At 36.7% G+C, this 17,208-nt stretch overlaps 1 protein-coding gene across 1 annotated transcript in view; it reads left to right on the top strand.

Annotated features, from left to right (window-relative positions):
* Positions 1-15,064: 15,064 nt before the first annotated feature.
* Positions 15,065-17,208, top strand: part of LOC101894336 (longitudinals lacking protein, isoforms A/B/D/L) — a 743,553-nt gene continuing 741,409 nt past the window's right edge. The window contains exon 1 of the mRNA XM_059119166.1: positions 15,065-15,462. The gene's annotated coding sequence lies outside the window, so the exon portion shown is untranslated. The remainder of the gene's footprint in view (positions 15,463-17,208) is intronic.

The following is a 17,208-nucleotide window of genomic DNA, read 5'->3' as shown; positions in this document are numbered from 1 at the left end:
CAATGAACTTTGTCTGAATAAAAATCGGTCTAAGGACACAAGAAGGCACGCAAAAACAAGATGATGACAGAGCAGACAAATTCTGCACCCCCACCTGCGCGAACGCACACACACACACAGACGTACATCCGCCTAACGGGATAAAAGAAAAATGAGTTCATTAACTTAGAGACCCTAAAGTTATACAGACATTCGTACCTACCTACCACTCATGCTCTTGGCTAACGGTGCTTGGTTTTTGGTTGTTATTCGGCAGCGAAAAGGATATTCTCCATTTACTATATACCAAAAAAAAACGCAGTATACACACGCAAACAAGAACGCAGTTAATGGATTTTATGGCCAAGTCAAAACAAAATAAACCAAAAAGAAGACATTTTCATGATTCTAAGAGAACAAGGCGTGCGAAATTTCTCTTAATTTTCACAAAGGACATTTCAAGTTAGCCTGGGAACACAAATACAGAGACATTATCAAAAAAATGCGAATAAAACGAGCAAAACAAAACTAAAATCGAAAAAACTGCGTTCCGTACCGACCCCGAGCGGCTTGTTGAAATTCAGGACTACATACAGTCATGAGCGAGGCTTGCTTTCTGGCGTAATTTTCACACACACACACACACACCATGCGAAAGCTAAGCAATACACGTAGTACATGAAACCTATACAGATAATATATAGACACACAGACACGCACACACAGGACAAAATAACAAATATAAATGTGGTGGCAGTCAGCCAGCCAGCCGGGCAAAGGCGAGACAACCAGTCAATCAGGCAGACAGTCTGCCAGCCAGCCAGCCAGCCAGCCAGCCAGCCTGTGAGGTGAGCCGAGGCAATGGTTGTGGATGGGAAACCTGCCTACAAGTGGTGTTGATGGTGGTAGCTGAACACAATGAGAAGGGGCCAAGTGGAACCTGGCCATAATCAGGAATGTGCAAAGAGCAATGTGTGTGTGTTTGAAGATTTAGCGTTCGAATTTTGACAGTGGATTTGAAATTGTAACTTACCGAGGCCCGAGGAGCGGAGGGGAGGGAGGAGCAGCACACACACACTCATGTAAACAACAAAGGAAACCCTTGGTAACGCAGGCCCGACTCAACAACAAGAAGTGGATGATGAAACAAGAAAATAAAAACAAAGACCTAAACTCCAGGAACGAGCAAAAAGAAAAAAAAAAAATAAAAAAAGAAACAGGACGAAATACATGTGCAGGATATAGGCAAGGATATCCTTTAAGTATGTGGATGTGCGTGCAAGAGTGTGTGGACAGTATATAGCACTTACGACTACTGTCTAGGCCGATTGGTAAAGAGTAGGAGTAATTTTGTCTGCTTTTGGTTTTTACCAACAAAGATGACGATGATGATGATGGCGATGGCGATGATGATGATTTTCAGGCCAAAGGTGTATCTAGAAGAGAAACCCACTCACACACACACGCACAGATACTTGGTTGGATATATTCGGCAAAACAAAGCATAGGCAAACAACATGGACATGCTGATATGTGCCTGTATTGAAACGAACCGATTGGAATAGAAATCGTTTTGGGGTTAGGGTTAAGGGGTGGATAGATAGGATAAATAACCGGCTGCGAAATTCGTTTCACACACACACACACACATACTCGTGCACTCTTACCACCTACCCTTAGTTTTTCCATTTCCAACCAAAATACTGCAAAGGGATTTGATATTCATATCGTAGCTATGTATAAATGTTTGTACATATATATGTATATACAAATGTACTTCGATTTTCTGGAGCAAACAAAGGAAACATTTTTAAGTTTTATCCAAATACACAAAATTTCGGCAATACGGTTGAGTGTGTATGTGTGTGTGTGTGCGTTTTTGTGTTTTCCAGGATTATGCCTCTTTGGCCAATAGACACTTGTGTGTGCGTGACCAAAGTAAACATACACATAATACCGTCCACCCTACCGAGTATTTTTAGAAATTGAAATATTGATTATATTCGTCTGTCTGCCCGGGAGGAGGTCAGCAGACGGGTGTATCTAATAAATTAACCACTTTATGTAAAAGTGCCTTGCTGAGTTCTCAGAAAGTCTTTTCCACACGATAAACCTCCCGCTAGTCTTCTCCGCTTAAAAGGTCTTCCGGATTCTTCTTTCTTCCGGATTCTTCTTTTTTCTTTTGTTCATATACAACCCTATTTGAAGATCGTTTACTTCCCTCTTCTCCGCTTTCTATAGGGTGATTTTTTTTAAAACTGTAGAGGAAAGTAAGAAAAAAAACCAAAAAAATGGCAAAACCATGAAATCTCCATAACCGTGACCCCGCCTTGTCCATATACATATATGTACAGGGTGAGATAAAAAACTGCAACAAAGTCAAACGCCATAATTTTTATATATTTTTTTTTAATTTTATTGAATGAAAGCAAACAAGTTAAAAAACAGTAAGTTCGGCCGGGCCACCATTTGGAACGAATTTGGAAATTTCAAAAAAATAAAATTCTGTTAAATTTTAAAAATACCGAATATTGCCGTTATATTGGGGTCTATACAACGTGGACCTACATAGGCATTGTTTGCCTTTAGCCATTACCATATTCAAATTCGAAACTTGAAATAAACGTTTAATAATGAAGATAAAATCATCAAAATATCGTATATAGGGAGGTACCATTATATCGGAGTTGTGCGAAGACCTGGACCAGCATAGACAATTTTCTGTCTCAGGCTATAGCATCCATTACTAACGTTAAATACGATATCTCAAACAATTTCGGTGGGTATTGTACCTAAACTCGTCAAAATACCGAATATAGGGAGGTACTGATATATGGGGCCTATACGAAGATATGGACCTGCATAGACATTTTTCTGTCACAGACTGTAGTTCCCATTACGAACTCTAAATACGTAATTTGAAACAATTCCGGTGAATAATGGCGCTAAATTCATCAAAATGCTGAATATAGGGAGGTACTGTTATATGGGGGCTATACGAAGACGTGGACCTGCCCACATAATTTTCTGTCTTAGGCTGTAGTATCCATTTCGAACTTCAAATACCAAAGTTGAAACAATTCCGGTGAATAATGTCGCTAAAATCATCAAAATACCGAATATTGGGGGAAAAAAACGTGGACCTACATGGCCTATTTACGAACTTAACCTACCTACTGGAAAAATAAACACGTGTGCAAAATTTTCGAAAGATAACGTGATAACAACAGACAGACAGACGGACATGGCTAAATCGACTTAGAATTTTACGCTGATCAAGAATATATATATTTTGTTGGGTCTGACATGAGTACTTCGAGGAGTTACAAGCGGAAGGACAAAGTTAATATACCCTCCATATTATGGTGGAGGGTATAAAAATGTCGGAAATAGCATCAAACTTTGGAATAAGTTTAGACTTGTTCGAATTGGTCACTTTTGGCACGAATTATGGCCATCAAACGGCCAATCCGCCAAACCGAAAACGCGGTGCCCGAATGTTGCTCTGCGGTATTTTGGATCATTCCCGACGAAGCGCATGCTTGAGGTAATCGACACTTTGGTATTTTTTAGTGCCCACCTTGCTTTCCAAAATACTCCTGACAAAATAGTCCAACTGATTGGTATCCGGAGATTTTGGTGGCCATTGTGCCCTGGAAATGAAGCGAGGAACCTCATTTTGTAAAAATTCTTGGGAGGCGCGTGGTGAGTGCGATGGTGGTGAGTCCTGTTGGAATGTCCAAGGTCTGCGGCCAAAATGTTTGCGTGCTTAAGATTTTAATACACCCTCCAGAATATTTTCGCGAAAATATTCGGCATTTATTTTGATAGGTCGATTAATACGAGCGGAGAGCGACCATCGGCTGTTATGTCGGCCCACACTAGCACCATGGCTGGCGCTTGAGTTCTGGTGGCCAACCGAAGGTGCACATTTTCAGCCGACCTCTTTGGCGATCATTCTGTATAACGAATTTCAGGATTCCAGCCCTATTCCTTCCCCCAATACCCAACTAAGTACCACTTGGTACTTTTCGAACAATTATAATAAACATTTCTAAAATCATCTCCCAGATACCAACAGATAACTTAATATAAAATATGAAGATTCCAGTTCTTTCATTTCCCTCCTTTACGAAATTAAGTACCAATTAGTACTTCTCGTACAATTATAATACACGTTTTCGAAACCACCACACAACTCAATATCAGAAACCAAGAGAGACCTCAAAATTAAATTTCAGGATTCCAGCTCTATACCTTTACCTAATACGAAATTTAGTACCATTCTTATTTGAATTTCTTCACTCAATACCAAATTTAGTACTTTCTAGTACCTTTCGTTCAATTATAGTACACATTTCCGTAACCACCTCCGTATATCCAGGATACACATGAATAGCGACCCTAATAACAAAATTCAGATTTCAAGCACTATTTGGCTCATCAAATACAAAGTTGTTCCAAATAAAGTACTATTTAGTACTTTTCGTGAACTTATAGTTCGCACCAAAACCATCTCTTTATCACAAACCCACCTGCAACAGGCAGCTGAATACAAAATTTCATAATTCCAGCTTCATTCGTTCTCCCTAAACCAAAGTGTCCCAAATTTAGTAACATTTAGTGCAGTTCGCACATTTAGAACACATTTCCAAAAGCACCTTCATATGTCCAACTTACTTTCCAACCTTGATCCTCGTACCAAATTTCGAGTTTTTATCACTATATCATATGTAATCATAGTATCTCTACATCTCCATATCATAATTATACCAAAATTGTACCATTTTAGCAGTTTAGTACCGCTTTTCATAACCTTATTCCAAACGCCATTTGGTGCATCTATGCCGCACTTCATCAATGATTTTCATGCCAAATTTCAATTCTAGCTTATTCGGTTTGTCCAATTCCAAATATTATATTTTCTGTACATTTTAGTACTTCTCGTGCCCTTTTAGTAAGAATTTCGCACTGGACCTAGTTGTCATATAATTATTACGATGTACCAAAGTTGAATTGAGTCGGATATTTGGATCAAATACCCTGAGCGCGTTGTCTATACTAAATTGGCAATTCTGCCGATTAGAACTCTTTATCTCATTCTCTGTCTCTCTCTCTCTCTCTCGACGACGACTGCATCGTGCGAACCCAATATAAGTCGTTACCTTTTATTTGGTATATTTTCAATGTTTCCTTTCCTATTCTACATATCTATGCACATAAGTATGTATGTCCGTATGTATGTGAGTTAGACACGTTGTATGAAGTCTGATAGTAGTTACCCGAACACAATGCATGTTTTATTTTAATTGATTTTAAATAATAATGTGATTCTTTCTAAGGAAGAGATTACATCCATACATAACACAGCCGATGTACATGCATGTGAAGTATGTTTGTACAATAACTATAACTACATATCATTGTAAAGTATCGGTTCGAGAATCATGTTGGTTTCTATCTCCTGAAATATATTTAAAATTACATGTGTATCGGAGTTTTGATAGTTTACATGGCAAAGTGATCCATATGGAGGGGGGTGTATTAATAATCTTTTGAACCCTTGCATTTCAGACAAACAATGTCTTCGGCAAAAATACTCAAAACCGAACGTCACAAAGGGAACTTTTAGGTTCTGTTTTCAAAGACAAAAAATTAATAAAAACAAGTAAAAAAGATGTAAGTTCTGCCAGGCCGAGAGCATTCAAACTCTCCACCATTGGGAAGGAATTGGGGAATGTTAAAAAAAATTCGTTAAAAATTCTGTTAAAATCTTAAAAATACCGAATGAAGCCGTTATATTAGGGTCTATAAGAAGACGTGGACCTGCATAGGCAGCTTTTGTCATAAGCCATTACAATATTCAAATGCGAAAATTGAAAAAATTGGTGAATATTGTCGCTAAAATCATCAAAATACCGAATATAGGGAAGTACCATTATATAGATGCTATACCAAAACGTGAACCTGCACGGATGATTTTCAGACTAAGGCTACAGTACCCATTACGAACTTCAAATACCAAATTTGAAACATTTCCGGTGAATTGTGTCGCTTTAATAATCAAAATACCGAATATCGGGAGGTACCGTTATATGGGGGCTATACGAAGACGTGGAACTCCACAGACAATTTTCAGTCATAGGCTGAAGTATTCATTACGAACTTCAAATACCAAATTTGAGACAATTCCGGTGAATAATGTCGCTAAAATCATCAAAATACCGAAAATTGGGAGTTAACATTATATGAGGACTATACGAAGACCTAGACCTGCACAGGCAATTTTCTGTGCTAGGCTGCAGTATGCATTACGAACTTCAAATACCAAATTTGAAACAATTCCGGTGAATAATGTAGCTAAAATGACCAAAATACCGAATATAGGGAGGTACCATTATATGGGGGCTATACCAAAACGTAGGACTACATGGTCCATTCTCAATACCAAAAGTCCTGCAGACATAATATACATTTGAGTAAAATTTTATAAATCTACTTCATTTCATTCGGAAGCTAGAGTGATATCCACAGACGGACGGACTTGCTAAATCGACATAGAATTTTATGCTGATCAAGAATATATACACTTTGTGGAGTCTTAAATGTATATTTCGAGGTATTACGAACGGAATGACAAACTTAATATACCCTCCATAGTATGTTGGAGGATATAAAAACTTAACTGAAAATACCATATTAAAGGAAGAACAAGATACAACCAAATTAGGCCTGAAAATAAGTATGCTAAATTTGATCGAAGTCGGTTCTGATATAGCTATAGCTCCCATATATATTGTTCATCCGATTTGTTATTTTTGTCATCCGCAGCCGTAATATGCACTGTGTAATAACAATATTTGGGGAATTATATCAAATATAGCTCAGAAATACCTTTGCTAAATTTTATCGAGATCGGTTCAGATTTGGATATAGCTCCCGTCTAATATTTGCCCAAATGGGATGGAATTTTCACTTTCACGTCCGAATTGAGTCTAGAAGCTAGATATAGCTATAGCTCCCAAATATAGTGTTCATCCGATTCGTTATATTTGTTATCCACTGCTGTAATATGCACTCCGTGTATGATTGAATTCTCCCATAAAAACTTTTAATTATTATGTGGAGCCCTACTAAATAAGCAAAGTGGTGTAGGGTATCATCAAGTTGGCCCCGCCCGACTTTAAGACTTTCTTTACTGGTTTTTATTTGGCCTTTTAGTTTTTTTTTCTTTTTTACATCATGTCGAGAATATGCTGTCATGTAAATGGCCACCGCCACAGATTGTTGTCATTTGAGCCTTTTTTATGGCATTTTCCATCACTTTGGCCAAAACTTCCGGCCATAGGTCCTCACATTCTTGACGGATATTGTCCTTAAGAGCAGAAAGAGTCTGAGAGTTATGTATTTGCTAAGACAAAAATGGTCCTCACCACTCATGATTTTTTTGATGCAAAATTATCTTCTTCTTGGTGGTGATTAAGGATGGCTTGAGTGTATGTTAGACGCGATTGAACATTCAACATCTGAACATTGTTTATTAACGTGTATTTCGCATGATTTTATTACAGAACTGACATTACGGGCCAATTGATAAAATTTATAGTATTTTCTGATAGGAGGATTACCACATTCCGAAGTTTGGTTGTGTATGTCCACAGGGACCTGTGGCGATGTTTTCAATTTTAATAAAAATATAAAATTTTTAATTCCCTCATCAGCCCTTTTTCGAAATTCCACATGATAGTATATGGTTTCTAAAAAAAAACTTCAAAAGGGGTTTTGGGATACAGATTAAACTTTGTTTAGGGCCCTACATATAGAGCCTTAGGGAATGTTAACGTTGAAGCTCTTTTCCGGGTTAACCTTCTGTATGAGGATTCCTATGAGGTATATACAATGGAATTAAATTAATTTAAACCGACTGGCTTTTCTAGATCCTTTATAACTTAAACCGGCTATTAACCTCTCTGTAAAAAATACTTTGTACATAATTATGGGTGCGGTTGATGCGCTGGGAAAATCTATCCATATACAATAAATATTCTAAAATTACATATTTCCCAGCCGCCATAAAACACCACATGCGAACAATTCGGTGATCTTGTGCGCTGACGCTTGCGATAATGTGTGAGATAATAAAGGTTATGACCCACACGCACAGATATCGATGCTCTCAGTAGATGTACAAGACCACTTGAATGAAATGACAAGCAGCCCTGCAATGTTCTCCATTCAACATAAGAATAGATAAGCATAATTGTGTGGTTGCGATTATGCTAAGTTAGATTAGTTTCAGTAGTACTTAAGGAATATATTTTTAAATAAAAACTAGAATTGAATCTACACCCAAGCGAAGCGGTTGTATTCTTTTCTCATTATTTTACATTGCTCCAGTCGAGCCGATTAGAGAATAAAGTTGACAATCGAAGAGGAAGATTGGATTCTCTTCTCATTTAAACTCTCATAGGAGACATTAATATTTTGTATGCACTCCTTTACTTTTTTACAATTTGTAGCATATTTGGCATAGTTATAACAAGTTTTTTGCAAGGTAGGTTCTATTCTTCCAACAAAACTTTCTTCAAATCTTCTTTGCAAGATATGGTATGCTAGCGGATTTTTCCATGGAAATAGCTCCATAAATTCTCTGTGGGGTTTATGTCTGGACCCTGGGCTGGTGTATTCATGACGTGGGGACAATTACATAGCCGCCATGACCGCACTTTATAAGCCGTGTGTTTCGGATCATTGTCTTGATAATAAATAATAATCTTCGCCAAAGCCGACATTTTCCTTACAGAGCGGCAAACTTTCTTTCAAAATGTTAAGATAAATTGTCTGATCCATAATACCCTCAGTAAAATGCAGTACATCAGGTCCAAAGGCTGAAAATGGACCCCACACCATTACTAACCCACCACCGTGCTTCACTTCATATTTTTGACAAGGAGCGCTTCATTTGCCATAAGGTCTGCCATCTGAACCAAAAATTTGCTCTCGTCCGTGAACAGCACATTCTTCCAAAATCTTTTGATATGTGCTCCTTGGCAAATCGCAATCTTACTTCTTGATTCCGTTTGCTGATTAGAGGTTTACGACTAGTTCTTCTTCCCTTTTAATTCGACTTATGCTGTATACTTCCTATTGTTCGAAAGCAACATACTTTTCCCAAATTCTTTTCAGCAATTTTTGCGAGCTTCTGTGTTCTCAAAAATGGATCCTTTTTGATCTGCCGTAAAATATACTTCTCATCACTCAAGGTAAATATTTTATTATATGAAGTTTTTGACTTATTTTCTAAACATCCATCTGTTTTGGACCGTTTTATGATGCTCTGAACTGTAGACTTCTATTAACAATCTCAGATATCTTACTTAGCGATTTATGATTTTTGTAATGTTTAATTATTAAATTTCTCACTTCAACAGTGGTTTTTCCTCGTTGTCTTCCCATTTTTTAATATTTACGTTAGTAAATTACACAACACGTGGAAATTTCTGATAAATTAGCTTCCCCAAATACATGCGTGAAGTTGGGCGCAGTTCGAAACAGGATTGCCGTATAAATGTAAGCTGTACGAGTTTAGCGTTTGCATAGAAGTTTGTGAGTTTTAAAATAAATGTCATTATTTTGTTAAATAAACTTTTGTTCTACGTCTATGTCCTGTTGGAATGTCCAAGGTCTGCGGCCAAAATGTTTGCATGCCCAAGGCTTTAATACACCATCCAGAATATTTTCGCGATAATATTCGGCATTTATTCTGATGCCACGGTCGATTTATACGAGCGGAGAGCGACCATCGGCTGTTATGGCGGCCTACACTATCACCATGGCCGGCGCTTGAGTTCTGGTGGCCAATCGAAGGTGCACATTTCAGCTGATCTCTTTGGCAAGTAAACACGATCATTTTGTTTGATTATAAACTACTGGACAAGGAATGTTTTCTCATGGGACAAAACCAAATTCGGCAGTTCACCACTTTCGGTCAAGCTAATCAACTCTTTAGCTCTTTTGAGTCTATTTTCTTTCTGTTGCGGTGTAAGCTCTTGCACTTTATGGAATTTCAATGGCTTTACCCCGAGCTCATTTTTCAATATTTGCCGAATGGAATATTGAGATATGTTCAGCTCACGAGCCATTTTTCGCTTCTTTACTTTCCGAACCATTTCTGCTGATGTTGGTGTTTTCCTCCGTCCACTTCGTTGACGTCGGACTACCCTGCCAGCATCAGGGTAACGAGCGATGATACGAGTCACAAAAGATTTATTCACATTTAAATGCTGGAGTGCTCTAACGATAGCCACTTGTGGCTATCAAGCCAAATATAAAGAAATCACACTATCACGCGTGAATTCCTGTCACTGGCATAATTTTAACAGCTGTCGGAAGAATGGCTTAGAAAAGAGAGTTTTTTCATCTCACCCTGTATTTGGTTCGGATGGTAGGTCTTTAGTGTGGCGAAAACCCAATACTCAGCTCCAATTAATAGAGAAATGGAATAAAATAACTCCAGCAACAACACTAAATCTTGTCGAATACATGCCAAAGAGATTGTCGGATGTTCTTACTCAAAAAGGCTACCACATCAAATAATAAAATTTTGGAAATAATTAACTTTTTTGTTAATTTCATCAAATAAGCTGCTCAAATCGAAAAACCTGTTTTTTTATATTTTTTTACAACAACAACAAGTATGGAAATAAATGAACTATATAAATTAAGGTACAAATTCTGAAATAAAAATTTGCTTTTAAATTTTATTTTGATATATAACATAATTTAAAAGATTACGGCTGTATTATGATTTTTTTCCACCTGCATCAAATAAGGTGACACTCACTGTAAGTCAGTCCAGTTTTGGTATAGCCGCTTTCTTAGAGAACTCAGTATGAATTGTCCTAACAACAAAGTTTGGAGGAAACAATATTTGAATTCGGCCAGTCAATTTGTTTCTCTCCCGGCACCCACTCCAATGCTACTCTAAAGAGTAAAATAACAGGTGCTGCTCTTGTGTGCATTATACAAAAACAATCGGATTAGAATTACTCACACATACTGTGGCTATTGCTAAAATTTTGCAGCGAGAGTATCTTTGAATAACATGGTTCTCAGAGCATTTCAAGTATTTGCATTAATTGTTGAATAGAATTTGAATATTTTTGTTGCCTGTTTGTGCATTCAAATGTTCGACTGATTGCATTCCCCTCAGAACATAATATTATCAAGAGAAAGATGTACTTTTTTGATTGTGGACTCTCTTAAGACGATGGTTTTAAGGAAGTGGAATTCGTTATGAGCGCAAAATGGTGAAGTAGAAATTGTTAAGAGAATTTTAAAATAAATTTCCTTGTTTAAAACTTTCTTCAATAAAAATAAAAAAAATAAGATCAGAAATAGATCTTAATGGGAATTCTGAATTAACGAATAAAAAAAGTGGGTAGACGAACATAACATATTAAATTAATTCTAAGCAGGGTTCAGATCTGTTTCACAATATTTATAATATCTTTTCAATTGTGCAACTCAAGTTTTATGAAAAGAAGAAAAGTCTATGCGATTTTCAGTGGCTTTTGGTATCCAGAAAGCTTTTGATCTATAAGTTCCATAACCTGGGAATGCCAGCAAAAATAAATACAATTATTATTTCGATGAGTTACAAACGGAATGATGGTGGAGGGAATAAAAAGACAAAGAGCATATGCAAGAGAAAACAGATTTTACCGTTTGCTGAACCCAGATGTTGATACTGATTACCAGGTCAATATATGGAATTTGGACAGAATTTCAACTACAATGAATGCCACATTTCATAGCCAAACCTTACGTGCAAATGGAAGAAAATATCGCAGCTGTATCGACCAGGGTAAATGATGATCATCAATTAACGATTTGTGTCCATACATAGCGATTGTTCTTCCGTACTTAACAACGTGGACAATTTTGTGGAACTATTTAGATGTGAAGCATCTTAAAATACAGCTGGTGCAATACATAGCAACACCGAATTTTTGAGTTTTGGGTCATATTTTTTTTTTATCGAAAAATTGTTTTTAGCCACGAAGCTCATTTTTGGCTCTAAGGGTTCATAAATAAGCAGAATCGTCGGTTTTGGGGTAAAGATCAGCCAGAAACATTTCTCCAAGCTCTAGCCTATTTTTGTGCGGCTTTTTTTTATCGCATGTCGATACAGACGATTCCGCTTCAATTGACGCATTAGAAGACAACATAGACGCACAGGCACTGGCCGAAATGTTGGTAAGAGTATGCCAAAATTGGACTAAGCGGATGAACCATTTGAGGCGTATTCTCGGTCAACATTTGGATGAAACAATCTTCAAGGAAAACAAACAAAACAATCTTAAGGATTTCATGCTTGTTTTCTGAATTATTTTTGTGTTTTCCTATACCTCTTACAAATCTCCCTTTATCAATTTAAAGTCGGATTGGTATTGACATGAGATTACCTTGTAGCGACTTTCTTCTCCGGAATTATTTCAAATCTCGTATTTGGAATTCCCAATGGATACTACAGCCTATGATAGAAAATTGCATATGCAGGCGCAGGTCTTCGGATAGCCTCATAAAACGCTACCTCCCTATATTCGGTTTTATGATGACTTTAGATTCTAATTTCGCATATGAATATCGTAATGACCTATTACGAAAATTGCATTTACAAGTTCTCGTCTTCGTATAGGCTCAACATAACGATAACTTCCTATAATCGATATTTTACAACGCACTTTTATACCATCAGCCATATAGCTACAGAGGGTACTTATCATTTGATGCGGCCAAAACGAGCCACATCGACATAACGATTAAGATCTCCATTAAGATCTCCCAATGCGAAATTTGAAACGATTCCGGTGAATAATGTTGCTGAAATCATAAAAATACCGAGTATAGGGAGGTATCATCAAAAGGGGGTCTATACGAAGACCTGGACCTGCATACGAAGTTTTTTCCATAGGTTATAGTAACCATTAAGATCTCCCAATACGAAATTTGAAACGATTGCGGTGAATAATATTGCTGTAATCATCAAGATGCTGAATATCGGGAGCTACCGTTATATTGGGGCCATACGAAGACGTGGATCTGCATACAAAAATGTTTGTCACAGGCTGTAGTACCCATTACGAACTTCAAATACGAAATTTGAAATAATGCCGGTAAATACTGTCGCTAAAATCATGAAAATACCGAAAATTGGGAGGTACTGTTATATGGGGGCTATACGAAAACGTGGATCGACAGGGTTCATTTACGAACTTAACCTGCTTACTGGTAAAATATGCATGTATGCAAAATTTTATCCTTCTATCTCAATTCGTTCGAAAGATAGCGTGATTACAACAGACGGGCAGACAGACAGACGGACATCGCTAGATCGTGACAAAGTAAATATACCCTCCATAGGATAGTCACTATCCTCCATTATTAGTGGAGGGCATAAATTTTTTATACTATATAAGTTATGTAAAACATATTTTTAGTTTTCTCTTAAATAATCTCTTTTTATCGGTTTGCTCTGTCCAGTTAACATTGTAATGTTGACACTGTAAACTTGAGAGAGATGTAACAGAGCGCCAGCCGAAGAGAACGAGACTAATGCTCTTTAGAAAAATTGTATAAAATAAAAAAACAAATAATTTTTTTTGCAGAAACGTGAGAAATATATTTTCCTTAAATTGCAATTTGCAACATGAGTTTTAGATGGAGGTGGGAAGATCTCTTCTGGTTTTGCATTATTGTATTGTACTTTGCAGAAAGAGAATTTCTCTTAGCTACTGTGTTGTGCCAAACAATTATATTGGGAAGTGAGTCGCAAAAGTATGGAATGATTTTTTTTATTGTTGTTGGCTATCAAGTTGGTAGAGTAGAGAGAGCATTTGTGCAGTATTTTGGTCATCTCTCAGGTTTTTGTTGTGTTTTTTTTTTGAGGGGGTCTTGCTGCTGAGAAAGTGGGATTCCTTTGCTGCACATTGCTACTCTATTACTTGGTTTGAAATACTAAAATAGTAAAGTTTTTTTTTTATTTTTTTTGTTGTTGTGCGGATGACGTGTAATATTAACATGCTGTTTACTATAAGTGCTGCGACTTGAGATTGGAGTGCCTAATTTTTTTGTGGGCATTGGCCAAGTATTGGCTGTTAGAGGCCCATAAGAGATAATTTGGCAGAATTTCCCCTGCAAATTGAAACAGTTGACGCACATTAGTTGGCAAAATTAAAAAAAAAAGTATTGGTTTAACTTCGCATATGGCATGGATTTATTTTGGGTGAGATGGGGTATGGTTTGTGTGGGAGCTCATTAAGCATGTCATCAGTTATAGACATTCCGCGGAATAATGAGTTTACGTTATAGACGTACCTATCTTAGAAGGTGAACTCACTCTTGATGAATGTGTGACCAAGTGACTACCAATCGTTTTTTTTTGTTGTGATGGCCTAAGGGTGGCTGGGGGCTAAATGTATTTTGTTGGTGTTGTTGCATACAACATAACTTATTTTTGTTGTTTCCTCTTTCAAATAGGAATTATAGTTGGTAGTGTGATAGGATTGTTGCTGCAGTCGCATATTTTTCCGTTTCGTTGTTCGATTGAGCCACAGTAGTGTTCTAATGCCATTGCCGCCACCCCTGCTCTCTTGCCATAAAACCATGTATTTTGTCTTGTATTGGAGGACAGACTCCCGACACGTTTTGTTTAGTGTACCTATTCATTTATTTGTTTCTGTTTTTTTTTATTTTTTTTTTAACACGCTGTAGTTTTTTGGCATAGAGTACGGCCAGAATTTACTCGTCTCACACAACGAATTTAGCTGCGATTGCAACAACGCAATTTTACCGGGATTTCGCTTGTTGTGTTTTCCACATGCCGATTACGATATATTGACAAAAACAACAAAATACAGCCCAAAAATTTTGGAATTTTTGAGATTTTTTTCCAAACGTAATTGTGAGAACCAAGTCGGAGTTTATAAAAATTAAAAATATTTATAGAAAAAATATAAAAAATTAATGATGTGATTAAAAATTAAGTTTGCAGAGCCAAGAATAAAATTGAATTAATTTAACAACGAATTACCGGGATTCATGCTATTAAAATACGATAATACCAAAGAACAAACACAAGCGGGTACTATAACAAACAACCACCAAAGTCGGAGTAGACTATATGATATCCCGCATTACTTTGGGTATCTAGCAGAGGTGTTTTTGCTAGTAGTAAATCCAAAATCCATTGAAACAAAAAAATAATGTTTGGAAAATATGTCTGATTCTACATTACTGTGCCGCGTAAATCGGAGATCGAATGAAAAATAAATGCAAAAGAATGAAGATTCCCCTAAGAAACACACCTTTATCTACTACCAAATAGAGGCAACAGTTGAACCTAATTGCTCCTCTTTTCGAATAATCGTCATAGATTCGGAATCAATATTTACCAAAAACATACGATTTCTACAGTAAGCAGTAAGTTTGGCCGGGTCGAACTTTGAATACCCTCAACCGTTTGGAACGAATTTAGAAATTTTAAAAAAGAAAAAAATACATATAATCCGTGAAAAATTCTGTTAAAATCTTAAACATACCAAATACAGGGAGTTGACATTAAATAGGGGTCTATAGGAATACGTGGACCTGCAAAGGCAATTTTTGTCATAGGTCAATAAAATATTCAAATACGAAACTTGAAAAAAATCGGGTGAATAATGTCGCTAATATCAATTAAATACATAATATAGTGAGGTTCAGATATATGGGGGGATATACGAAGACCTGGACCTGCATAGACAATTTTCTGTCACAGGTCCATTTCGGTGAAAAATTTAGGTAAAATCATTAAAATACGTAATATAGGCAAGAACCGGGGTATCGGGGCTATACAAAGACACCTTGACCTGTATAAACAATTTATTGTCACAAGCTGTGGTACCTCTTAGACACTTCAAATAAAAATCAATTCCGGTGAATAATGTCGCCAAAAGTATCAAAATACCGAATATAGGGAGGTACACTTATATGGGGGCTATACCTAAACGTGGACCTGCGTAACTCATTTTCAAAGCCAAAAGTCCTGCAAACAAAAAACACATAATGCAGAGGTCCACGTTTTTGTATAGCCCCAAATAACTGAATCACCTGATACTCGGAATTTTTATACCCTACACCACATAGAGGTAGAGGTATTGTGACTTTGTTTATTTGTTTATAACATGGAGAAGGAAGCGAGATAGACCCATAGTTATTTTTGAGGATCTTCATGGAATCACATTCTGAGTCGATTTATGCATGTCAGTCCATCTCTCCGCCGTCCGTCCATGTATTTTTGTGAGCAAAATGCTGGTTGTATTTATTATCTGATTGAGATGAAATTTTGCAAACAATATTTGTTTGGCCCAAGGACGAACCCTATTGAAATTTGTGATAATCGGATTAGGTTTAGATATAGCTCATATATACCTTTAACTGATTCCGGGATAATTGTGCACCAAATGGCTAATAAAATTCCAAATGACCTGTATACTTGTCCGTCCCACCGAATTCAGTCTAGAAGTAATTACTTCAAATTTGGAAAAGAAAATAGTTTCGGATGTAGCTATAGCCCCCATATATATGTTTCATCCGATTTGGGGTTTTAACTCCCTCACATGCATAATATCCACTCCAGAAGAATGATATTTGGTACCGGATATCAGATGCTGCTCAAAAATATTTCTGTAAAATTTTATCGAGATCCGCTCAGATTAGGATATAGCTCCTATATACATTTTATTCGAAATCTGGTTTATTGTGCATCAAATGGCTAAATCAGCCCATATGAACTGAATTTTGGCAAATACGACTGAATTCATCCTATATAGTAATTTTTGTGTAAATTTTGGTGTAAATCGGTTCAGATGTAGCTTCAGGCCCCATATATATGTTACATCCGATTTGGTGTTTAAGTCCCTCACATTCGTAATATGCATTCGACAACAATCATTTTTGGTACCAGATATCTTATAGAGCTGAGAAATACCCCTGCCAAATTTTATAAAGATCGGTTCAGATTTGAATATATCGTAAATTTCGGATTATTGTGCACCAAATGGCCAATATCTGTCCAAAAATCCTGAATTTTTTGTACATCTTACCGAATTCAGACTAGAAGAAAGTACATTAAATTTGGAGAAAATCGGTTCAGATATAGCTATAGCTCCCATATATATTTTTTAT

Source organism: Musca domestica, unplaced genomic scaffold (genome assembly GCF_030504385.1).
Source record: "Musca domestica strain aabys unplaced genomic scaffold, Musca_domestica.polishedcontigs.V.1.1 14, whole genome shotgun sequence".
In the NCBI taxonomy this organism is placed as follows: Eukaryota; Metazoa; Arthropoda; class Insecta; order Diptera; family Muscidae; genus Musca; species Musca domestica.
Note: the sequence above shows the minus strand (reverse complement) of the source record. Positions and strands in the feature narration are given on the sequence as shown.